Consider the following 27517-nt stretch of genomic DNA (forward strand, 5'->3'; position numbering starts at 1 on the left):
CTTATTTCCAACGCTGGTGCACAATGCACTGGGGTATAATAAATGTCTGCATTGAAAAGCAAACAATGAAACAATGAAATTCAGAATCCTTCAAAATGCCGGCCACACTGTCTCTATATTCATCTGCGGCTTGCTAGGCGAGCTGACTGCACAGGCGTGAGAATGACAGATGCGGTCGGGCGGAACATCGCTTGATGCCATACGCAGGTGGGGTCGCTAAGCCAGGTGATTGGTGTTTTATACATTTGAACGGAAACAAGGAGGAGTGTTTTCCCCATAGTGGGAGGGGGTGGGGAGGACCGTTCCTCTATAGCCACACCCAGGGGACGAGTGGCCTAGTCACAGACCATGTGGCATTGAAAGATACAGAAAAAAAACTCTTTGGCAGTGTATACTCTATGGGGACAGTGTGGTGCTAAAAATGTTGGGATTGCTTTCTAATTACTAATAGATTTCAGCTGGTGTCATGACTGTCCATGGCTTTTTGCACCTCTCTTTTTTATGTTCAATACTTTTAATCTGTTATTTGTCATTACCACTTAAGCCCTACCCGCACCTGGACGTAATAGTTCAGGATGTGCCATTACTTCCAGCTTCTGGTACCGGCTCACAAACGGACACTGTACGGCTGACACCGCATTCTAACACCCACAATTGGAGCTTGCTGAATGCTAACCCATTACAAGAGTAAGAGGATCGGAAAACCTGTGCCTCTTACCGGGGGATCCAATCCTCTTCGGGGCAGCCCCAAGGTCTGCCCATTGCCTTGGGGCACTGCTGGATCTCTTCTGCAATAAGACCCCTTCTTGGTCTGACTATAAACTATCTAAGCATGCATGACCATGCCATACAGTTTACCCTGCTTTACAATACATTAGTATTGTAGAACAGTGTATTGGACTTCAACTGGCAATCAGAGCATTGCTAGTTCAAGTTTGCATAAAGTAAAAAAAAAAGTTTAAAAATAAAGGTTTTAAACATTAAAAAAATAAATTAATAATATATAAGCCCTTATGTCATTTTCTCATACAAAAAAAATTCCTAAAGTACAAAAACCACAAACACCCCCCCCCCCCATATTTGGTATTGAGGCGTCTGTAACAATTGGTATAATTAAACAAAATTGTAATTGGGCCTGTAAAAAGTAATTTTTAAAAATTTTGCCACAAACAACTGGGAAAACTTATTGACTAAAGTATAAGCCTAGGGTGGGAAATGTATTTGTCACAGCTTCCCCAGTATACAACCAGTCCCCATTTGCCCCAACAGTCAGCCGGCCCCTCTTTTGCCCCAGCAATCAGTTTCGACTTTATTTTTTTTCTTGACTCGAGTATAAAGCAGATTTTCAGTTTTGGCTTATACTCAAGTATATACGGTAGTTTTTATTCAGTAGAATTGAAAATACAAGAAACAAGAACACACATATTTGGAATCGGATCCATAACAATCTGTGTCATAAAACAGAATCATTATTGGACCCGCATGGTGAACGCTGTAAAAAAAAAAAGTTCAGAAAAAGTATTATTTTTATTTCTTTTGAAATTTGAAATACAATGTGTCAAGAGAAAACAATCTGAAAATCCCCTGGATATGTTAAAGCTTTCCACAGCTATAACCACTTATAGTGACACAGGGCAGATTTGAAAAATGGGGCCGGGACCTAGAGGCCAAAATAAGCAGAGTCCCGAAGAGGTTAATTTATGGACATACAAGGTTGAGTTCTTTGTCAGTGTTGTTACCAGCATCTCGTGATACATAAACATCAATAGCACCTTAACAAATATACACTCACCGGCCACTTTATTAGGTACACCATGCTAGTAACGGGTTGGACCCCCTTTTGCCTTCAGAACTGCCTCAATTCTTCATGGCATAGATACAACAAGGTGCTGGAAGCTCCTCAGAGATTTTGGTCCATATTGACATGATGGCATCACACAGTTGCCGCAGATTTGTCGGCTGCACATCCATGATGAGAATCTCCCGTTCCACCACATCCCAAAGATGCTCTATTGGATTGAGATCTGGTGACTGTGGAGGCCATTTGTGTCCAGTGACCTCATTGTCATGTTCAAGAAACCAGTCTGAGATGATTCCAGCTTTATGACCTGGCGCATTATCCTGCTGAAAGTAGCCATCAGATGTTACAGGGTACATTGTGCTCATAAAGGGATGGACATGGTCAGCAACAATACTCAGGTAGGCTGTGGCGTTGCAACGATGCTCAATTGGTACCAAGGGGCCCAAAGAGTGCCAAGAAAATATTCCCCACACCATGACACCACCACCACCAGCCTGAACCGGTGATACAAGGCAGGATGGATCCATGCTTTCATGTTGTTGACGCCAAATTCTGACCCTACCATCCGAATGTCGCAGCAGAAATCGAGACTCATCAGTCCAGGCAACGTTTTTCCAATCTTCTACTGTCCAATTTCGATGAGCTTGTGCAAATTGTAGCCTCAGTTTCCTGTTCTTAGCTGAAAGGAGTGGCACCCGTGTGGTCTTCTGCTGCTGTAGCCCATCTGTCTCCCTTTCTATCAGCTCGAACCAGTCTGCCCATTCTCCTCTGACCTCTGGCATCAACAAGGCATTTCCGCCCACAGAACTGCCGCTCACTGGATGTTTTTTCTTTTTTGGACCATTCTCTGTAAACCCTAGAGATGGTTGTGCGTGAAAATCCCAGTAGATCAGCAGTTTCTGAAATACTCAGACCAGCCCTTCTGGCACCAACAACCATGCCACGTTCAAAGGCACTCAAATCACCTTTATTCCCCATACTGATGCTCGGTTTGAACTGCAGGAGATTGTCTTGACCATGTCTACATGCCTAAATGCACCGAGTTGCCACCATGTGATTGGCTGATTAGAAATTAAGTGTTAACAAGCAGTTGGACAGGTGTACCTAATAAAGTGGCTGGTGAGTGTATATTGGTGTAGATTTCAATACTTATATCACCTGCTGTACATGCAAAGAGATCTGCACAGCCTTTGTCTGTTGTAAATTCGTTGTATAAAGTCAAGGAGGTGGAGAGTATAACACTGAAGTCAAGGTGGAGAGCTCTGAACGCCTCCTGCCATGTGATTGACATTGTGGTTGTGACTTCAGGAGATCTGGTTAGTGATGTCTCTGGATGCAGGACCATCAATTACAGTGAAGGGGCTTTCAGAGGAAGAGAGAGCTTGACTTCAGTGTTAAAATTTCCACATCCTTGACTTTATACTATGACTTTACCTGGAGTCATAGTAGATTTTCTGGATGATTCCACCACACTGGGTCATGAAAGAAACATGATCTGGAAGGATTTCAGCTGCTTGACAACATACTGGTAGTGGAGTGGATTATTAGGTTGATTTCTGCTGACAGGTTCCCTTTAAGGTCCTGGGCATCTGGCATGCATCAGCTGTACTTTGGTACCTAATATATATAAAAGGACTTCCTTGCATGTATTTAGTATTGATATTGGCTTCAATAGAGAGGTGAAAAGTTCAATAACAATAGAATCTTTGTGAAGATTTTCTCAGTTGGGTCGTAGAAAAGATAATCTTTATCTTTAGTTTTAAGCTAAGAAATTCAAATGCAAGATTTCCTATGTATATCACAAGCAGCAAGCACTAGGAAACATGGCGAAAATGACACACTAAAATATTTGTTGATATCAACAATTCCATAAAGTATGGATTTGGATTCCATTAAAAAAACTGCAATTGAAATCTCTCTATTGTATGTCATATTACATGTGCCTATGAGTCATGCGTGTTAATTAATAACATTAACATTATTAACATTAATCCATTAAGTTAAAGGCTAGTTGTAGTTGTAGCCAAAGTCAGTTTTTGGGTGGATATGATTATTAAATGGAACCCATCACCTTAAACTCAATAAACCGCAAATAGTTCCTTATACAAGCCTGTAAACTTGTCCCAATGGTGCTCATGTGACTCCTTTAGGTTTTTTCCATCGGTCAAAAAAAAGACTTTTATTCCCTGTGTTTTCTTCCATATATCCAATCAAGAAGGAGGGAGAGCTTTTGGATGCAGTCAAGCTCCCTCGGATCCTCACGGCCACTCAGCTTTGTAAAACCCATCCCTCTGCACTGCCCCCACCTCCATGTCACTGTGATCCTGTTGGAAATGACAGTGCATGCGCGGTGGTCCTTCACAGGTGCACCCAGCGTGCATCAGTGACAGGTAGCTGGTTCATTGCCCATGCGCCTCAGAGCCTACCAGCTCTTACTCACATCACATTACTGTACACCTGTGGAACCGGCCGAGCCCATCGCCGAACTGACAGGTGCACCACACATGCGCTAAAATTTCAAACATGATTACAGTGACACAGAGGTGGGGACAGTGAGAGCATATTTACGTAGTTAAGCAGCCATGAGGAGGTGAGGGAGCTTGACCTCATCCAAGAGCTCTCCCGTCTCCTTGACTGGATCTATGTGGAAAAAAAAAACATGGGGAATAAAAGTCTTTATTTTTGGACGGAAAAACGTAGAAGAGCCACAGGAGAACCACTGGGACAACTTCCACTGGGACTCCAAACTTCCAAATTTTGATTGGTCAAATATTATTATAATAATAGGATTAAAAATACAGGTACATTTAAGACCCCCTATTTATTAAAAACAAAAACAAAAAAAACTGGCAGCCAATAATGAAGTCAGAAATGGAAGTTTAAACCTGTCATGCAAATTAACTGCTGTGATTTCATGTGATTAGATATATGCATGTTGTACAGTTTGCTAATGTTAGGAGGCGAAAGAAGCTGTGATGTCTCTGATGCCAGGGAATTTAATATAATGTTGATTTATGTGGAAGGGAAACTAATTTTAGCTAAAAGGAGGGTGTCCATTAGTTACCATAACAGGACTCTAAAGGAACCTGTCACTAGCTGTATATGTGCAAATGTGGTGACAGGTTCTCTTTAAGCTCTCAGTTATAACTCCTAAGCTCCAGTGTCTGTACGTAGAGCCTTACATGGCCATTTATGGTAAGTTTTTGGAAGTGTAGCTGGAAGGTGTTTTGTTTAACACAAAAATCACAGTAGAACATGACCCAGTCCTGCTACGTTTACGGACAGTCCTAGAGATTTCGGGAAAAAAAAAAAGTGACCATGTAAATACATGATATAGGGAAAGTAAAGAGATGACATTTCATCCTTACTCGTCCGATCAGGTGAAACTACACCTTTAATTACAAGATCTCTAAATAATTAACGGTGTCTGACGATTCCCAGACAGCTCCTTGTCTGCACAAACTTCTACATCCCAGACAGCACAGGGTAGCACGTCCTCCCTGGTCATAGAAATGAAATATCCCTTTAATTTCCCCAAAATCAGAAGCAGCTGTTTAAGAAAAGGGCCGGTCAGTAACAATGTGACTATCCCCAGGGATCCGGCGCAGGGATGAGATATTTATTTCTTTCTGTTCTGCCGTTTCTGTCGCCGTTTGGGAGACGATTTTGGCCGACCCCCAAGTCTCGCTCCCACGATTCCACAGTGCCAAGTGAGAGAGTAAAATGACAGTGCTGCATCTTAATGGGATACAAAGGCACTTGGCTTTAATGGGAGGTTTATTTTATTGGCACGTCTAAAGAGATTCAGCATTAAAGGGATGTTAGGGGGGGGGAAACTGGGAGGTGATTCATGGGTTCATGACAATTTCTAATTAGGGAAACAAAATGGGATGAAGGGACTTAGAAAAATGGTGTTTCTACATCTTGCTGAGCAAACATTATAACTACACTAAAGCTCCCCTATACACATGCCCACTCAGCTCATCGAATTTCAGGGGGCAGGGAAATCTGCCAACAAAATCCATCATGATAAACCAGGGACACTTAGGCCCGTTCCACGCTTGCGAGTGGGATGCAATGAACTCGCATCACACTCACAACGCATGCTACCGGGAAGGCACGGCCCGAACACTGTACACCGGGAGTGAACTGACATGCTGAGTTCACTCCCAGTGTGCAGCGTTCGGGCCGTGCGTTCCCAGCAGCATGCGTTGTGAGTGTGATGCGAGTTCATCGCATCCCACTCGCAAGTGTGGAACGGGCCTTACTCATAGATCCAGGCACCGGGACTGTGGTAATCGTCTTATATTTGTTATCCATGGCCTCCTCCTTTCTAAAACTAACTTTTTACAATTATGAACCAGTAGAGCTCTGGGGTGTTACCACTGCCCCTCCATGCTGCAGCTTCATATGCTGTTACAGTGTACAATTAGCACTTCCCCCTCTCAATGTGTGCTGAAACTCACTGCTACAGTGAGATTACATCAGGCAGAGGGAGGGTGAAGTGCTGAGGGAGCAGGGAGAGGGTGAGAGTGTAAGGCTGTATTCACATGATATGTGCCCGGCGTACTGTTGTACAGCGGGCACACATCAGCACTCGAGAGAAAAGGTGGAGATGGGCGCTGCTCACCCCCCTCCCTTTCCATAGCAATGTATGGACAGGACATGCGCCGTGCGCCCATTGCTGTCTATGGGAGACGTATATACAACGTATATACATCGGACATATATACACCCCCCCCCCCCATAGGTTCATGTGAATGTAGCCTAAGACTGTGAAAACAGAGCTCTGGTAACACACCCCAGGAGCCCTTCTGGATCATTAGCATAATTTTAAATGTTGATTTTAGAAAGAAGAAACACACGGATAACAACTATAAGAAGACTCTTATGCTCCCTGCACCTTACCATTCATGTGCTTTAGGTAATTATGTCTTTTTTTTTCTAGGCCGGGACTTTGCAATATTTGAGGTACCATGCAATTATATTTAATTTGCTTCGTCCCTTTGCACATTTTAGCACATGTGCTCGTTATATCACACAGCTCTGATTACTCTCTGTGATATAACGAGCCGTGCACCTGTGTGACCATGGATTTTTATCCACTGGAAATAAACAATGAAGCTTCCTATATAATGACAGCAAGCAGAGATCTAGAAAACTGTGAGGAAATGATACAGAAAGTATATTGGAAAATAAACATTACAATGAGTCTGGCGGATGGGAGAGAATAAAATGTGAATAATCCATAAATATAGATGGGTCTCACGTGTGATGCCCGGTACCAAGGAGAGGCAAGCGATGCCTGTCAGACAATGTATTTACCACCAATTGTACAAACATTCAGGATCCCTTATCTTGCCACTGAGCAGTGTTCAAATATACAAGCACCAAGGGAGAAATTAACTAGAATTAATTAGGAAATACAAACATTCTCAGTGAGGAGCGGCAGCTGGGATACACCGCGCCTTGGTTTTTAATATAAAATATATACAAAAGCCCCAAAGCCAGAGATAATATCCCGGCTCAGCCAGTGACGGAACAAGATAGAGTCCAAGATAGTTCATTATTAAATGCAGCTCTTCTATAGAGAAGCCCCCGGGGGTTGTACAGCTACAAAGAGAATACAGAGGAGCTTATATGTTCAACATCAAATATATTCAACAGAAGCTGATGCCTAAAGAATATACAGAAGGGGCAGATACTGACAGATGTAGCACATATGTATCTAATCCAACAGCCTGCTGGAAAAAATATGGCAATTGTAGGCAGCCATATTGCCTGCTGTATCATGATTTCTTTATGAACCAATAATTTCCATTAAAAATCTAGTCTTGTCCTTCATAGATATGTCAGATCTCCCCTTTAACCCCTCTTTATTTGTACCCCATTACTGACCCCCTCTATAGGACCCCTTCTTGATTAGTGCCCTCGCCCCTCTTACTGGTCAACTTATAAGTGTTTTATTTGAGCCACCTCCAATAAGAGCCAATGGGGCACATTTACTTACCCGGTCCCGTCGCGTTCCCCGCTGTGCGTTGTCCAACGAGGATTCGGGTCTGCCACAATTCACTAAAGTCGTGTGTCGCTTCCCCACTGAGGTCCACCGGAGTTCACCTTCTTCCCGGTGCATGTGAGTGCTTGATCTTGCGACACAATTTCATTTTTAAATTCCGCAGTTTGCCCGAAGTGTTATGTGCTTTTCAATGATCCATTGCCATAGAAGACACAGACCACACTCATCCGTTTTTTTTATTTCTTGGAAAAACTGAGATGAAACATAGCGAGGGATGTAAGAATAATGATTTTGATTGAAGGTTTATTACACGTTCCCTCTATTCATCCCCTGTTGCAGTTTTATCCCAATAAACTCCAATTCTGTTCTAAGCTCATAAACGGGAGCAGCAACAGCGACACCTACAGGGCATCACAAAAAAAAAAAAAAAATATTTACCAAATTCGAAACCATTAGGACACATGGCTATTAAATAATAATAAAATTTTTATATAATATCATTTTTAGAAATCCTGAACACCTATTGGGGTTGCATGGGACTGCCATGTGAAGATCAACATGCAATGCAATTCAGGGACGCACAAATTAGACTCTCTTATCAAGATACGAGTAACTTATATGACATTCAAAGCTTTAATATGCATAAATATAATGTAAGATCCATCTGCAGGCAACTTGCAGGAGATTGTGCAAAATGTCCTATCTGCAGACAGCATGCTATAGAGCAGGAGGAGCTGAGCAGACTGTACATAGTGTCCTATGTGCAGGCAGCATGTTACAGAGCAGGAGGAGCTGAGCAGATTGTATATAGTATCTCATCTGCATGTAGCATGTTATAGAACAGGAGGAGCTGAGCAGATTGTATATAGTGTTTCATCTGCATGTAACATGTTATAAAAGAGGAGAAATGGAGAAGATTGTGCAGTGTCAAAGCTGTAGGCAGCACGTTATAGGGCAGGTGGAGCTGAGCAGATTGTGCATAGTATCCCATCTGTAGGCAGTATATTATAGAGCAGGAGGAGCTGAGCAGATTGTATTTAGTGTCCCATCTGCATGTAGCATGTTATAGAACAGGGGGACTGAGCAAATTGTATATAGTGTCCCATCTCCATGTAGCATGTTATAGAACAGGAGGAGCTGAGCAGACTGCATATAACTGTAGTGTTTCATCTGCATGTAGCATGTTATAAAAGAGGAGAAACTGAGAAGATTGTGCAAAGTATCCTATCTGCAGGTAGTATATTATAGAACAGGAATCTCAGCAGATAATCACATAAATTAGAATATTGCATAGAGAGGTTACAAGAGGCCCTATGAAATTAGCAAAGATTACCAAATGAGATGTCCAAATTCATTACGTACCCTAAGGAGAGCCATGTAAACATTGCTGTCTGGCCTAAAGAGATCGGGACATATGTCACTGTCCTACGCTCTACGTGATCCCAAGCGGACAGCAAAAAAACCTGGCGCACACCTTGGCCGTCACCCACTATCCCGATGCGAGAGTGTTGGCGATTGTAAACAGGAGAACAGGCTAGCGGGGAGGGTGCAATAACTCACGCTAAATTATTAACGTGTCTCCTGAAATCCTGAGCGCTCTCTCGCCTCAACTTCTATAAAAGGAGTCACTTCACTGGAAAACACAAGGGCTGGGAATTCTTAGGATATGTGAAGGGACTGGCAGCATTTGTGCTATAGGTGACTTTGGCACTGCCTCAAATTTCCTAAAATATAATGGTCTATATATGTGATACCAGAGACACAATCCGTGAAATTTTCAACGATAATGATGTTTTATGTCGCAAAGGTGCATTTTGTTACCCTCAGTAACAAAGGGGCCCATTCTTCTTTATACCCTTATGAGACCAGTGGTAGGAAATGCGCATCTTATTTGTGTGTACTGTCCTAATACTAATTACCTACTGTATACTGCAGTATAACAGAGATGTCACTGGGAAAATAAACATTTTCGACAGATGTGGTAGACGTATTACTATGTCGGTCATTAGACCAGTGCAGAGTAGGACTAGACAAATCTCTGCTGCACCAGATTAATCTCTGTGTCTGACCATGAATGATTAAACCTCTGAGGGAGATGGCACACGTTTTTGGGCCGTTTTTGAGCAGTCCGTCAAAAAACGCATGCGTTTTTGCCCAGTTTCAATTAAGATAATTGGTCAAACCTGTTAAAAAACGCATGCGTTTTTTGATGGACTGCTTAAAAACGGGCCAAAAACGCCACGTGTGCCATCACCCCGAGGTATAAGACTGGGGAGTTGTCTAATAGGAGTGTGCAACAGCCCTGCCAACGTATAGGCAAAGGGGTAGTTGTGAATGAGGGTAATGCCACACATGGCGTTTTGAACCCGTTTAAGGTCCGGTTTTAAGCAGTCCGTTAAAAAACGCATGGGTGATGCCACACATGGGGTTTTTCGTCCAATTTTAGTTCGTTTTTCCCAATTATCTTAATAGATAAACAGGTTGTCAGCAGCCAAATGCATGGTAAACTGCCAAAGACGGACTGAAAATGGATGTTTAAAAACGAACCAAAAACGCCATGTGTGGCATCACCCTAAGGGTGATGTCAGACGTGGCACTTTGTCTGCGCTTGCAAACGCAAACAAAGCCGCGCCCACTGGGGTGGGCCGTGGCCCGATCGCATTGGCGTTTCTAACGTCTGCGATCAGGGATGAGCCGCTGGTGTTTTGCGTTAATTTAATGCAAAACACTGGCGGCTCATTCCCAATCGCAGGCGTTTTCCATAGAAACGCCGATGTGATCGGGCTGCGGCCCACCCCAGTGGGCGCTGCTTTGTCTGCGTTTGCAAGCGCAGACAAAGCGCAACGTCTGACCTCACCCTAAGGGTGAAGACACACGTGGCGTTTTGAGGCCGTTTTTGGGCCGTTTTTAGTTAGTGCGGTTTCAGATCGTTAAAAAACGCATCTGTTTTGAAAAACGCATGCGTTTTTTGAAAACGCATGCGTTTTTGACAGGTTTGACCAATTATCTTAATCCAAACTGGTCAAAAACGCATGCGTTTTCAAAAAACGCATGCGTTTTTAACAATCTGAAAACACACTAACTAAAAACGGCCTAAAAACGCCAAGTGTGTCTTCACCCTTAGGCCCTCAACCTGTCAGGATCCATCTAGCGAGTCTGATCAACTCACCCAGGGATAATGCAGGGAAGTCTCAAGTAATTAGCAGCTGTAGATTCTGCCTGGATAGGCAATAGTTAAGTGGGTGTAAGTTATTGACCAATGAGTTGGCTGTATGTACACTGCAGTGTGATTGGAGAGGTGCTACCACCTGACCAGGGTGAGTAACAAAACCCCTCAGTAGCGGGAGCACAGGTCTCTTGGACCTCATGCGCCTTCTCAGGAGCCGGTCTCTTTACCATCAGCTCTGTCTACAGAGAGTGAACTGAGAGAGACACTGTTCAGTACACCCTCAGTACTGACACTTAACCTCATCCCAGGAACTGAGTCAGGAGACTCTAATCCAGAGCTGCAGCTTCCACAGTTTGGACACAGCTCCATCTCCATTGCCCCAGCTTCCATCTACTACCAGGCTGGTGCATTATTCCTGAGGACCACTCTCCACGACCACTCCAGTACCAGAATCTGCTGTTCAGGCCTGTTGCCTGCTACCTGTTCAATAAAGAACCGTGAGTTGATTTGCACAACGTTGCCTCCATCTGATCCCTGGATAGGACTATCTATCTAACACCAGAGGCTCCCCATCTATTACCCAGGGACCTAGCATACATACACTGAGGGGTTGCCCCAGGGAGAACCAGTACATGAATGTACTGGTAGAATGTATACTGCATCCTATCTACAGGCAGCATGTTATAGAGCAGGAGGAGCTGAGCAGATTGTACATAGCGTCATATACACAAACAGCATGTCGTAGAGCAGGAGGAACTGTGCCGATGTACACTGTATCCTATCTACAGGAAGCATGTTATGGAGCAGTAGGATCTGAGCAGATTGTACATAGCATCCTATATACAAGCAGCATGTTATAGAGCAGAAGGAGCTGGGTAGAATGTATACTGCATCTAATCTACAGGCAGCATGTTATAGAGCAGTAGGAGCTGGTTAGGTACACTGTATCCTATCTACAAGCAGCATTTTATGGAGCAGTAGGATCTGAGCAGATTGTACATAGTGCCCTATATACAAGCAGCATGTTATAGAGCAGGAGGAGCTGAGCAGATTGTACATAGTGCCCTATATACAAGCAGCATGTTATAGAGCAGGAGGAGCTGAGCTGAATCCTTTTCCACTGTGCAGCACCTATTTTGTTGCACCAGTTGAAAAAGGTGTCTTTTTCATTTAACATTTAATACACTCAATACATGCGGCACTAGTCATTTTAGACAGATATTTATAGTGAACTAATAGCTATATATGCCCTGTTACTGTATATTAATAAAAACAGGGAGCTCAGGATGAACAAACACGTCCATTCCAGATGACGTAGTACATAGCGGTCTGGATTATTTAAGGACACGGGAAGAAGCATCACAACGATTTTCCATAATTCTTTCTTTGTCATTAGTTCGACACACGTCACCGCAATCTACGGGGCCTCCTGAAATAAAACAGCCGGCACCATACAGGAATAGAAAAAAAATCAGATTAGCTAATAACTAGATCTAAATATATCCCCTATATAAGTCACTGTTGTACCGGATCACCTCACATGGCTCAGCCCTGCCCTCTCCTCTTTTGTAGAAGAAAAATTCTTCTATATTGTAATGGCGTCCGGATACGCAAAATCCAACACATTCTCATTTTTTTCCCCCCAGTCGTTCTTGTCGGAGTTTATCCAGCCGATAAGAGACGCTTCAGTCTGAGAAAGCAGCTTTTCAATAGCAGCGGAGAATGGCTGCACGAGTTCCCATGGGGATTCAGATAAAGTCTCAGCGGGCCTTGAGGAGTCTGAAATACAATGCGGCTCCAGCGAGGGATCCAGAGGGAGAGTGCGGGGAGATGGAAACCAGCGGCTCCTTCATAGAAAGCTCATTCATTGTAGAAAAATGTCCTTCTCCAGTAATCTAGATCACCTTTTCCTCTAGTCCCGTCACTTCATTTTCAGGAAGAAAATAAGAAAGTGCCTGTATCTCATGAGGATGACGTCGACAAGCGGCTGTGGGGCCTTAAGCGGCTGTGGGGCCTTAAGCGGCTGTGGGGCCTTAGGGGATGGTTATTTGCCCACAAGGTGGCAGTGTAATGGGGCTAAGACTTACATTTCTCTTTCAATTTATTCTTCTGTGAATCTGACTATATGGGGGCTTGTTTTTTTTACTGTTTAATGGGACGTAAGTGGCTTAAAAAAATAAATAAAATAGAAGCGGTGATAAATCACCCCCCCCCCCCCCCCATGGTCTTTGAAAACGCCTTTATTGTGTTGTCTGCAAAATGACTAGCACAGAAGTGTAAAATACACTTATGTCCCATTAAACACTACAACTCGTCCAGTATAAAACAAGCCCCCGTACAGTCACATTGACAGGAGAATACATTTCAAAAGGAATGGCAAGAGGTGACCATGGGGGGGGGAAATCACAGCTTCTTTTTCACAATTTTTTTTAAGACAGGATTTAGTCACAATTTCGGCCCCTATACCATTTGGTTGGGGAGAGGGCCGGGCAAAGAGGCCCCCCCCACCCCACTATATTTGTATAGGATGTGAGTGTTTCTTTTAAGTTCCCTTGTGCAGAACCTGTAATGATAACGCTGTAACATTCCCAACATTAGGTCAAGTAGTTCAAAGACATAGGGGGAGATTTATCATCAAGTTTCTGAGGTAAAACTGTTCTAGTTGCTCATGGAAAGCAAATCGGAGCTCAGCTTTCATTTTATAAACAGCAATGGGACAATGAAAGCTGAGCTCTGATTGGTTGCTATGGACAACTAGAACAGTTTTGCTCTAAAAGACGTCTGATAAATCTCCTCCATGGAGCGGTAAATATGAGAGAACCTAAGGGAAACACAACTATTGGGTCTGCTCCTAATTCCTTCATGTAATAAACTTTAACAGTGCCAGGATTTCTGACAACTTGACAAACATGATTAATATGCCAATTACTGGGACCGATATTTTGTGATTCCCCTCCCCCGTAGCCGCCTGCAGAGTAACACTGCAGCCCAATCTCCGCTGTTAATGTCATACATCAAAACACATCAATAGTAGCTGCAAGAACTTGTGTATTTACCTACAATAAGGTTCCTGAGCTTTTAATACAATCAATATGGAACTGTGGGGCGAGTTCTATATTGGGCTTTCTGCTGCACAAAAAGGACAAAATGGGCCTTTTTACGGAGGGTCGCGGATCGTATTTTTGTCAGACTTTGCACAGTTTGAGATTTGCACGGCTTTGACAATTAACGGGTGTCGCACACGATCGGATTTTGGCGCAGCTGTGCTGCGGGGGGGCGGTGTCATCAGGTGATCCGACTGATTCGGACGGAGCGTGGGATTTAACTTTCAAATTGTGTCGCAAGATCAAGCAGTTACATACACCGGGAAGAAGGTGGTGAATTCCGGGAAGCGACACACGCAGGATATCGGGCGCACGATCTAAGTGAATGATCATCGGACAAAGCACTTTCTGTGAACTCCATGGACTGGTTAAGTGAATGAGCCCCAATGAGGATTTATATGAAACTGCAGGAATAGAAAGAAGAACTGATCTTCCAAATAATGTATTAGATTATACCCCCCATCAACCACTACTGAGCAAGTACCTGTCACCTCTCCTGGCAAGTCTGCAAAGGTGGACTGCAAAGAATTTGCAACAACTACACTAATCGCTCCCCACATTTGGATTCACATTGCCACTTCATACCCTGCCTCTGATCCAACAGGAAACAAAAATGAGCCGAAAATAAAATTATTATATTTTTGTAATTTGATCAAAAATGTATACTCTGCAGTTGCCTTAAAAGGAACCTGTCATCAGAAATTGGCCTATTAAACCACTACCAGTATGTTGTCAAGCAGTTAAACAACTTCTAAATCATGTTTCTGTTATGGTTCGGTTGGATCATCCAGAAAATCATCTTTAAAGTTAGATGTATAGGTCAGGGAGGCAGAGAGTTTAACACTGAAGTCAAGCTCTCCCTGCTTCTGAACGCCTCCTCCCATGTGATTGACAACATCGGCAGGACTTCAGGAGATCTGATCAATCTGATATGTTGGGTTTCCCGAATATTTCCGATTTGCCCTGAATTGCATAGGGGTTTTTGGCGCATGCAATTGGATTTTGGCGCATTGGCGCTGGCTTTCATGCGACACAAATTGGGGGCGTGGCCATCGGACAACCCGACTGATTCGGACAAACCACGGAATTTAAAAATTCAAATTGTGACGCAAGACATGCACAGGGAAGAAGATGGTGAACTCTGGCGGACCTGAGCGGGGAAGCGACAAATGCAAAAAATTGGACGCACGATCTTAGTGAATCGCGGCAGCTATGAACCCTTGTCAGACAATGTACCTCGGGGATTGCGATGGGACGGGTAAGTAAATTTGCCCCAGTGTGTAGAATCTGCTCGGCTGCTTAGCAACATACTGCTAGTGATTTATTACACCAATTTAAATGCCTCCCCCCACCGATAAGGATTTGACATAAAGATGTCCAGCTCAACCTAATACATCCATATGTACATAGTATAGATATCGGTGCTCATCATTTCTTCTATTCCTAGTATAAGCAAATATTCAGTAGCATTAAAATACTATAAAAAAAAAAAAAAATACCTACTATATTCAATCTCCTAATGTAATGAGAAGAAATGTCAGATCCAATGTAGACAATGGCTTCCACCTAAAAGCCCACAATTACATTCTTCTCCCAGGGGAATAAGAATGATATTTACAAATCAGTCCCTAATATGTTTTAAAAGGCCATAGTAATTATATGGGAAGAGGACGGGACGGCTCGCCAGAGGCATTTACAATGTCCGTAATCTTTAGGCTCCAGGCACTTTGCCTCGTACCAATATCACAGATAAAAAGCTTAGGAGGTTTCTCATTTCACTTTAGAATCAGGCGGAATTTCAGAATCACATCATCATTTATATTCCAGATACAGAATATTAATCACACAAAAGTCCAATATCGGCTTATTACAACCATTTTCTCAATGTCATATGTGGCCATGTACCTGAGGACACCGACCAATCACAGTAGTGTCGCGACACAAACTATGGACTAGGTTAATTCTTGCTCCCAATGTTCGCACATTTCCAAGAGGAATAACAGAGGAACTGAACAAAACATCCCTAAGGAAAAGAACCTCCATAATTAATATTTCATAACACGGAAGGAGATTTGTTGTGATACATCAATGAGTCCCCAGTCAGCCTAATTTACTCCAACCAAAGGCATGTATTAGAATATATTAGCTGGCTATATTGTAGACAGAGGTTCAAGGGAAGATGTCATCTCCCCAGTTATATAGAAACTAAGCATATGGCCTTGTAGGTAAGCGTCCCGCATCATAATTATATAGGCCTCAGTGCATAGAATAGATATTCCAATACTGGAATAGATAAGCATCTTTCACAGCCCTGCTGCTATTAACAAGACACAAAGCTATGGTCAAAACTGATGGTAGACTACCTTTTGGCCAGATAGTAATTAGTAGTTATTTAAAGGGAACAGGTTTTATCCACTAAACTACTAGTCACTACAGGTAGAGTATGAAATGTCCTTTACAGAATTCAGATCAATGATGTCCTTGAATGCAGAGCTTGACTTCAATCAATCTCTCCGCCTCCTTGACTTCATAAAACCAAGAAACATCTCACTTCAAAGTTGATTTTCATTTTCACACGAGATGAGTCAAGTTTAGAAGTTGTGGGGGTAGTGTCACCCCAACAGGCCCAACCTACTGTTCTATTGCACCTAGAAACAAGCTCTGTGTACAGATCTATCAGGATTATGGGTTTGTGAACCACAGCTATACACATGGTTGTAAATACAAGCTGCAGATAAGGATCCAGGTCCCACCTTTTTTTTAATTGCCTGTATGTCCAGTTCTGTAGCTCACAGAAGCACAAGCTTGAGTGGATTTGAAAGATGAGATTCTTATCTTTAATACAGCACTGGCACTATAGAACTAAAAATAGGGGTTTCTTAGGTGACACTACCCCTACAACCACTAAACTTAAATCATCTTATGTAAACATGAGGTGAGAAGAGTCATTTTACCTGACTTTGGGGGAGATTTTTTATAGGCAAATGGGTGAGATTTCACATAAAAGAGGGAATTTAGAAAGTACATTTCATACCCTACCTGAGGGGGTATACCGGATAGTTTAGTGGGGTAAAACCTGGTGACAGGTTCCCTTTATATATCATAAAACATGGAAGAACAGGATTAAGAGGACCAGATCGCCAATGATAACCATATGTAGTATATACCCATCCCATACATCAGTAGGCAGGAAAGATGGGCCGCAGCAGCTTTTTTAGTAGAACCTCTAGGAAACTTCCATTTTAGCCACAGGAGCCACATTAACAGATAAACACGTGACCCTGATAATCCATGATCCATTTCACAGCTCCTCCACCATTCCCATGATATCTCGGTTGGCTAACGCATTATCATCTCTATTATTTCCTTCTTATAATTCAATTTGGGTTGAAAGACACAATTCTTGCACAAGCAGAGCTGAAAATTATATTTCCTGGAAAAGGAGCTGGGTAATAACATTACAGCGACATGAATAAAGACGTGAACTCCGCGACCTCCGTTCAGATCTGCACATGCGGTACACACACATCCTGCATGTACAATAACATAGGATTTATTCATCTCCAGCCCATTACGTTTTTAATTTTAGGATTTTTTTATTATGTAAATGTCGTATGATATTGTATAATTAAAAAAAGCAAAAAGCTGAGCACGGAGAAATGATAAAGTACGGATTGATAAACCGCTTGGCTATCAATACAGGCGGTCTCCTACTAAAGAACACCCAACTTACATACGACCCCTAGTTACAAACGGACCTCTGGATGTTGGTAACTTACTGTACTTTAGCCCCGGGCTACAATGATCAGCTGTAACAGTTATCACAGGTGTCTGTAATGAAGCTTTATTGTCAATCCTGGCTCTTATGACAATCCAACATTTTTAAAATCCAATTGTCACAGATGCCAAAATTGGGGTTACAATGATAAAATATACAGTTCCGACTTGCATACAAATTCAACATAAGAACAAATCTTGTACGTAACCTGTTGACTGCCTGTACCGGCACAGTCACATAATGGACAGCAAATACATGTATATTGATTATAAGTTGTAAGTTTGTATTTCAGGTCACAGAAGGAGGAGCTGCTCCGGAGGAGAAACTACTGCTTTGGCAGGTGAAATACTGAGCAGGTCTTTAGAATAGCAATTATTGGAACAAGTCACTTACTCCAAGCCTCATTTGACGAAATATAGGAAATATATACATGTACCAAGGGAGGGGGGCACCTGCCAGGATTTGTCTTGTTCATCAAGGCACCCCAAATATCCCTCACTTCTCCCTAGCCTTATCTTGAATAACCAATGAACTCTCTGGAAGGCCCCTTTTCAAAGACTGAAGAGGGTCTCTAGCTCTGCCGGAGGTTGCCATCTACCAACACATCCATAGTCTTCGCGACTCCGGGCTGTCCTTAGGGTTCCCTCTACTTTTATACAAAGGATAATAAAAACCCATGCGCTCGTATGAACAATATCTCAGTTATGACCCATCCCAGCCCAATGCATGTTTGGTTTCAGTAGAGCAATAGAAATGCATACCTGTGTCTGTTAGTTCTAGCATCCTTGGACACAGTGATATCAGGAACTGAACGCTCAGAGACCGGAACTGAACTGACATGCCGAGATCAGTTCAGCCAGACATCCCGATAAACACCTGTTTGATGAAAATCAGACTTCCTCGTGGTCCAAGACTTCAAAATCAACCGTTTAAGGAAAAAAACATCTAAAGATACTCACCTACGTTCCAAGTCTTCTTGATCCACCAGTCTGGTCTTCTCTAACCTTGACAGGCCGGGATCACCTAGAAAAGAAACTTGGGACAGGATGTCCGGCGCTCCGGGCTGCCAATTATGCACCTCCCCACCAAACCTCCATCTGTTATACTGGAGGACGGAAGTGACATAAAGCAAGAGACCTCCTGCGTAATAGATGCCGCCTCCTCCTCCCATGTTGGAGCGGGAGGTGACGTCACAAAAGCATAATTTGTATCTTGCCCCCGTGCTCTGGGCTGCTTAGCGAAGGACAGCACCAGGATAAACATCAAAAGGAGCATGGGTGAGAAACTGATTTTTTTTTTTTTTTGGTTTTTTTTAAATGGTTGATATCCTTTAGCTTGGGCTTGATGGACTTGCATCTTATTCCAACCTTATCTACTATAAAATTACCCATTTATGTCTTTACAAAATCACCTATCGATGTACGCGATTTACCTCTGAAACATAATTTTAAAGTGTATGAGATGTACTTTTTGTTTTTCTCTTACTAGATTAGCGCCTCCTCTGACTTGTGGGTTACATCTGGTATTGCAGCCAATACTGATGTGAAGAATAGGTTGGGCTAGACCCATTCATCTGGAAATCTGACTGTGGCAATCTTATATTTGATATTTCTTATCAACTTATAATTATTCTGATGATCAAGAAGAAAACACTCCACAGAAGTGGTCAAATAGAATTTATGACCCGTGATCACTTAATATCCTTATAGCAAAAAATACATACAAAGAAGTGATCTAAAACGTAACTTTTACTGAAGTCTCAAGATATATATAAAATGCAATACAATACAAAATACAAAAAATTGCTTCCAAGCAGAATCCTTTGTGCATGAACCCCATCTAAGAGAGAAATAGACATTTGCAGAACATGAGCTGGGTGGCCTTAAAGTTCAAAGTATACAGAAAACAAAACTGAGGAACTAGTACGTGGCTCACCTTGCGGGCCCAGCAGCATATGTCACCAAACACGCTATCCGTATTCAATGAACGCGATGCGTGCTTATTACTGTTGTCTCAGGCGAGATACGTCAAAGTGCTAGTCCAGAAAAAAGGGGACACACCGTGTCCATATAAAGTGAAAAGGATAGGTGAATGTAAACATGGTAAGATGGGACTTACGGATGTCAAGAATGGGGTCAAGATGACAATGTCACTCTCCCAGATACACCCCAAGTCCAACTTCTCTGATACCCTGAAAACCTAACCTCAGAGTCGTGGTCCTAGATGGCCACAACCCCAACAGGAACCTATCCCTGGCTGGATAGCCCTATCAAAAAGCCTACACAACCGGAGTGGTTCCTGTAGAAAAGAGAATAGGCGTCTAATAGTAAGTTATGGACAGTTTTTCGTCCTATAGCCACTCATACACATCGTAGGGGTCAAGGCAACCAAATCCCGACAGGACCTGTTTCACCCTTCCTGGGCTCATCAGGGGAAAGTGTGGTGCGCCAAAAGAGTCCCTAGTAAGAACAAACGTAAAACATTGTTTCAATCAGTAGACCAAGACACCCAAAGGCAAATGGGTGATATAATAGATTTCCAGTGTCAATATTAAGCAGTCCTACCTTACTTTAGGCGGGAGACACAGGGGTGGATGGTCCCTATTATAAAAGGGGAGTTTGCAATTAGTGTGTTTCATATGCCGACAAATATCAAGGGGCGCAAAATGGAGGTGAAGCAAAGAGCGCCAAGAAATTGTCCTCTTACCTTGGTCTGAATCATGGGTAAGAACCAGCGTCCCTGTGCTCGGCCTTACAGGATCAGTGGGTCCATGTGTGAGGTCCGTCAGCACAGATTAAATAAGCGCGCCCTACACCATACCACCACGCCCCGACGGGGGGGGGGGGGGGCGTTTCCATAGCCCCACCATGCTGCAGCTCCACAGATGTTACACTGTGCCGCTCCCACTGTGCGAAATTAGATCAGGCAGAGGGACGGGGGAGCTACAGCAAGGAGAGGCTCTGGGGTGTAAAATCATTAGCATCATTTTACAAGTAAGTGTCCCTGGTTTTTCATGATGGATTTTGATGGTAGATTTTCTTCAACCATTAGTGTTCAGCTCATGACTTTCAGATCACTATCCATGCAGGGTGCACGGCTCAGTGTAACAAATCTGTAATATACACTCAGCGCTCTCCTCCTCCCCTGGACACCGGCCAACAACTCCACAGAACCAGTAACACGCCGCCAGGATCCCTCCCCAGAGATGGCCGGATGAATGCATGTGACAAGCAGCAGAGCGCAGCATGAAAGACGGCTTGTAAACACACAACAGGCCATGTCTTCTAGCCGGCCTCACATGCCACATACTGGACATACACTACATACTGCTGGCATTGTGTCATGGGGACAGATATTAGATCAACCACTTATAAAATCCGCTATGGAAACTTCTATAGATACAACACACAGCTCTGTATTATAATCACCTGCTGCACAAGTAACAATATGTATCCACACAACATCTGCTACACGGGTTGAAAAGTTACATTTATGTCAACAATCTAGTTACTGTTTATTATATATTACATTTATGTATACGATCACTATTGCATATATAGGTTTTTGGATGAATTTAGACTAAGTTCATGCGGCAGAAAAAGAATGAGGCCGTCATAATCTGATGCAAAAATGTCACTGCTTTACACTACAAAGTCAAGACCATTTCTCCTGCAATTCCACACGTAGATAATGTGGGTCCAATCTCTCTGACTGAACACAGTGCAGTGGACACTGGCTCCTTGCCTCATATAGAAATATGATGCAAGGACTCCCTGTCTGGTGCCTTGAAGTTCAGCAGACAGGGAGTCCAAGCATCATATTTCTATCCGATGCGTGGACTCCTGTCCTGTGCAATATGTTCCCTATGTGGGATCTAAGAAACATACGGGTTCATTAACAATCCCTTCTGACACCCATAGGAGGCTAGAAAGATGCAATCACTCTAACAAGCCTATGAGAGTGCAGTCTTCAATGACATATAATAGGACACTTATTATTTCAAAAACTTTACTTTGATCTTTTTAGTCTGGCCAAAACTTTTATGTAATTACCATATTTTTCGGACTATAAGCCGCACAAAAAATCCTTAGTTTTTCTCATAAATCAAAAGGTGCGCCTTATAGTCCAGTGCGCCTTATATATGAACCGTACTTACACACAACAGCTGCCTTGTACTGTGCACAGGTCTGCCACCTGCTGGTCATTCATCCTTATAATAAGGTGCGCCTTATATATGAACCTAGACATTTAAGCAGGCATTTCTTTATGGTGCGCCTTATAATCCTGTGCGCCTTATAGTCCGAAAAATACGGTACTTAACTTTCTTGCCTACCATAGACATTAGATTGTCCGGGATCAGAGATGAGGTTGTTTTTTATAAGGGCCCAGGGGTAGTATAAAAGAAACAAGCTATACTCTCACCTCTCTATAGTGGGTGCACGGTGATGGAAGAAGCTTCATCACTAAACCTCTGTATACAGACACACTGGTGCTAACAGAAGCCCCGTAGAGAGGAGTTTAGCGCTTTTGTTATTTCTATCTGCCCCTGGGCCCATATACAAACAAAATCCTGATCCCTTTAATATTGCTTAAACCTGAAAATTTTGGGTGAGCCCATATATGAAGGATTTCCAACTCTGTGGAAGAAGATTTTTTGGAGAGAAGGATCCAACTTCCCCAAAGCTTTGTATTAGGAAAGGATCCTCAGCCCCTATACACACTGGTCTCGACATGTCATGGTCAATGATGCAGGACGAGGAATTTGATAGATCTTTGGACTTTGTTATATTCAAAGCTTACACCACTTAGAGGTTTGTGCCAATATTTTGGAGAAAGATGATGAATTTTTAGCAAGGGAACAAGAAGTTACTCCTTATATTCTTAGCTTTCTAGCCATTTGTATCGTATATAAGAAGTTATTTGATGGGAATCACATATGACAGCAGACACTGCACTCATCGTATTCAGTTATATATATATCACAGACACAGCAATGATTTTTGGGGGGAGGCGGAGATTCCAAATGGTTATTTTACCAATCTATAAACCTGTTATATCGCTGCTCAATATCCACAACCCCCATTCCTTAAAAATCCCCAAATAGCCCTGGAATGGATGAACCCTGTCAACTTTTTTGCAAGGTAAAAATATTCATAACAGATCAAAATCAATGGTGTCCGATCCCTGGCACTCACAGATCAATACCAATGCTATAAACCGAATGGGAAGCAGCTCCATTCTCTGTTTAGTGGTCAGACAAGGTTACTGCGGATCATGTCCCAATCCCTACATTATCCCTGTCTGCTCCCAGCCCTATTCCCTGATCATTAGGGGGTCCCAGGTGTCAGACCCCCACATATCTGATACTGATTAACAAGGAATAGGTTATCAATCTCTTAAATCACAACAGAAACCTGATGTGACTTGTCCTACAGTCAGAAAAGAAAGACAGACTTCAACTAAAGACAACCTAAAAGTAGCACACATCCAGTCACATTGGTTTGTTACTCTGCCCGATCATGTATTGGAGCCCATGTGGGCACGGGCATGCCTGGGTATCCGTGTCAGTGTAGAATAATTGTCACATAATATCCATCTCTTTAGGAATATAACACATAATGGGGCAGAGCGGGCACATACTGCAGGTGGTACAGGGGCGGGCGAATCATTATGGACCCACATCATAGTCCTGAGAGGTGCCCGGTGCCACTTGTCATTTACTTTCATCAGATCAGTAAATTGTGATGACTTTTTGTTATACAATCTTTATGGGCATGACACTGGGTGGCACATACATGGCACATACATGTCACCTGCTGCCAGGCTGCCCCAGTCATAGCATTGGCACTTGTAGTGACCTGCAGACAAGGGCACAGGTGTAGTTGGCCTGGGCTGGGTACCCAGGGCTGGGTACTTACCTGTGCCAGCGGTGGCTCTGATGCCCGGCGGGTAGATGATGGATGGATGGAGGAGTCCTAGGCGCCCTGGTGGGCGGGTGACTTGTAGGCTGTCTCCCCAGGGCTCCCCGGAGTGTGGGTGGGTGGGTGCAGGGAGAGGGCGGCTATGATCGCTCCTGCCCACAATTCACAGCGTTACTATCAAACTGGGAGACTCCGTGATGACAGCAGCAGCAGCAGCACAGAGCAGCAGAGCCGCGCACAAAGCTTCCTGCCGCCACCTAGCGGCCGGCCACTATCACTGCATGACAGCCGCGCACTGCCACTAGCGGCCGCCCACTATCACTGCACGACAGCCGCGCCGTGCACTGCCCCTAGAGGCCGGCCACTATCACTACACACCAGCCGCGCACTGCCCCTAGCGGCCGCCCACTATCACTGCACGACAGCCGCGCCGTGCACTGCCCCTAGCGGCCGGCCACTAACACTGCACACGAGCCGCGCCGTGCACTGCCACTAGCGGCCGGCCACTATCACTGCATGACAGCCGCGCACTGCCCCTAGCGGCCGGCCACTATCACTGCATGACAGCCGCGCTGTGCACTACCCCTAGTGGCCGCCCACTATCACTGCACACGAGCCGTGCACTGCCCCTAGCGGCCGGCCACTATCACTGCATGACAGCCGCGCTGTGCACTACCCCTAGTGGCCGCCCACTATCACTGCACACGAGCGGCGCTGTGCACTGCCCCTAGCGGCCGGCCACTATCACTGCACGACAGCCGTGCACTGCCCCTAGAGGCCGCCCACTATTACTGCAGGACAGCCGCACCGTGCACTGCCCCTAGCGGCCGGCCACTATCACTGCACACCAGCCGCACCGTGCACTGCCCCTTTCCTTTAATGGGTTAGCCGACGGTAATAACCAGTTTTAAATATTGATAGGTATCTAGGAGTCCCTAAAGTAACAGGTTTACGATTATGGTTTATTTTTATATCAATTCTAGGAACATTAGGGGGGGGGGGGGTGTTTTGAACTTTTAGTTTTACTATGTTTTAGAGCCCCTCGCACACAAAGACGATCGATTACATCCTGGTGCTCCAGGGGGTGTGTGGAGAGATCTCACAGGCTGAGCCCTCTCCATGCACCCCCGGCCGACCCGTGACGTTCTATTACGTCATGGGTCGTGAACGGGTTAAGTACCACGGTCAAACCCGTAGGCATAAACATGTTAGGTATCACTGCGTCCAAAATGCCCGTTCTATCAAATTATTTAAAAAAAAATATTATTCCCGGCCCTGATCACCCAATCAGAAAATAGTGATCCGCCATTTTTCCACCTATGAATATTTGACTAAAATGATCAAACAGTCATATAGGTCCAAAATGGATAGAAGTTAAAACAACAGCACATGCCGCAAAAAAATTATACCTTACAAAAAGATCCATACACCAAAGTGTGAAAAAGTTATTGGCCTCAGAATTTGACAAAATGACAAATATTTTTTTGGGGACAAAAGATTTAAAGTCTTCTAAAATCTAATAAAACCTATATAATAGTTGGTATCCCTGTGACCGTACCAACCCAAAGAATAAAGAGGAAGTGTAATTTGGAGCGCAGAATGAAATTTCACTGCACTTGGATTTTTTTTTCCAGCTTTCCAGTACATTGCATGAAATATTAAATAGCACCCCTAAAAAGTATGACTTGTCCAGCTCACACATCCCTGTAAACGTAAAATTTGGAATGAGGGGAGTAAGAAACAAAAATGCAAAAAAAAAAAAAAGGGGCGGAGTCCTGTAAAGGTTAAGCCTAGTTTGTCTAATTGATGCCATCATATACTACCACACTAGAGTATAGTAGAATATAGGGTCTTTGCACATGATCTGTCACAATATGCCCCTTGCACATTGTAACAGATATTCAGAAATGCCAAGCCTGGTGTCTTGGCAACTGTTCGTTGCTCCCCGATGACATGACGAGCCGTCAGCGATCGTGGGTGTTTGCTACTTTGTGCAGCAAACACCTAGTGTGCATGAAGAGGGCTCAGCCTGTGAGCAGTCTTCATACACCCGCTGCTGCACCATGACGTTGGGGTAACGTCATGGTGCAGCAGGAGGTTAAAGGGCATCACTGTTGGCAGAACATTAGTACTCACCTCCCTGTGCCGTGGTGCTGTGCAAGGGCTTCCTGTCCGGTGGCTGCATTGCACTGCCCACACAGTAATCATGATACTTGCTGCTGCAGTTCACCCTCAGCAGATTTGGGGTGTGGCTGGGGTAGAAGGAAGAATTGCCCCAACATGATGACAGCACAAGCTGCAACTAGAAAGTACCCAAATACTATCATATGCTATGCAAAATAGAGACATTCAGTGCTGAAAAATGCTGCAGTCGCAGTCTAAATAATGGAGCATTATTGTGCAGCCATCAACACACATTTCATAACATGAAATATAGAAAGCTTAAAACCATCCGATACATCATGGATTAAGCGCACATCAGTGGTAAAGGCTTTCCATCATACCCTTCCGTTATTTGTAATGCGCAGTATGTATGAAAGTGACCTTACATACATGGAGCTCTATGGGGGCTCACTATGGATATATATGGGGCACCTTCAGAGATGATTTCCTGACCTTAGGCTTCCTGAGGCATCCATTCATGACAGATCCTCTTAGCTATAACCTATGTGTGATCCATGAAAAGCAGTTCTGACTAGGACATGCTCTACTTTAGAACGGCTTTACATTGGAACAAAATGTACCTATAATATATTATATATTTATAGTCACATTTTATACAAAAACATTATTTATATATTCTTAGACCTTAATATATGAATGGTGGAAACAGCAGCAGCGCTGGTTATTTGCTTACCAGTCAGCATGCAAATAATGCATAGGGCAGCGCCCATAGATATCTTCTGATTATTTTGCATCGGCAAAGTAAAAAGGTCTCTTCATGTAACTAGATGTGCCGACAGACCACAAGATTCCACAATTAATTCATTCCAAAAACAAAAACTATATAACTAGATAGGGGCCAAAACAAAGTTCTTTACTGGTTGGCTCCCAAACACCCCCCACCACCCATTATACATTTATTACACACATGTACAAAAGGGAAAAAACGTAGTTACTTACCGGTAATTAGGTTTCCTCAAACCACGACGGCACCACCACCAGAGAGGGATTCGCCACCAGGGACAGGAAACTTGGCCATATAAAAACAAACTCCTAACCTGCCTCAGTTGTTTCAGAACTTGGAAGAGAAGTAGGTTATTATATCGATCTATAAATTGTATATAAATTAAAATAAATAATTAACTGCGAGACCAGTGATACCAACACCAAGTCCAAACGTAAAAGAAAAAAACCCAAAAAAAACCAGGATGGGAATATACCAGGAGCCGCCGTGGTTCGAGGAAACATCAATACCGGTGCGTTATTACTGTTTTCCCTTCCTCAGAGAGATTTTCAGAAAAAAAAAAAAAAATAGTGAGGGATAATGGAAGAAAGCACTTTCCTTCTGAAAGATTCATCTGAAGAAACCGCCATATCTACCTGATAGTGTCTGAAAAAGGTGTATGGGGAGGAGCAAGAAGCAGCCCGACAGATTTGATCTATGGGAGTTTCTGTATTCTATCCAAGAAGTTGTTTTTAACCTTTTCCAAGGCTTTTCTGAATGAATTTTAAAAACACGCTAGAATCCGGATAAGATATCTCTATACGATTCTGACCTGCAAAAG

At 43.5% G+C, this 27517-nt stretch overlaps 1 protein-coding gene and 1 long non-coding RNA gene across 2 annotated transcripts in view; both read right to left on the bottom strand.

Moving 5' to 3' along the window:
* SGMS1 (sphingomyelin synthase 1) overlaps window positions 1-23947 on the bottom strand; it is a 180325-nt gene extending 156378 nt beyond the window's left edge. The window contains exon 1 of the mRNA XM_072129931.1: window positions 23787-23947. The gene's annotated coding sequence lies outside the window, so the exon portion shown is untranslated. The remainder of the gene's footprint in view (window positions 1-23786) is intronic.
* On the bottom strand, window positions 19775-20652 carry LOC140106756 (uncharacterized). Its single transcript, XR_011850849.1, has 3 exons — window positions 20575-20652; window positions 20433-20468; window positions 19775-20327 (listed from the first exon to the last, which is right to left on the bottom strand). It is a non-coding gene; the product is annotated as an uncharacterized lncRNA (long non-coding RNA).
* Window positions 23948-27517: the final 3570 nt, after the last annotated feature.

The sequence above is a fragment of the Engystomops pustulosus genome, chromosome 11 (genome assembly GCF_040894005.1).
Source record: "Engystomops pustulosus chromosome 11, aEngPut4.maternal, whole genome shotgun sequence".
Classification (NCBI taxonomy): Eukaryota; Metazoa; Chordata; class Amphibia; order Anura; family Leptodactylidae; genus Engystomops; species Engystomops pustulosus.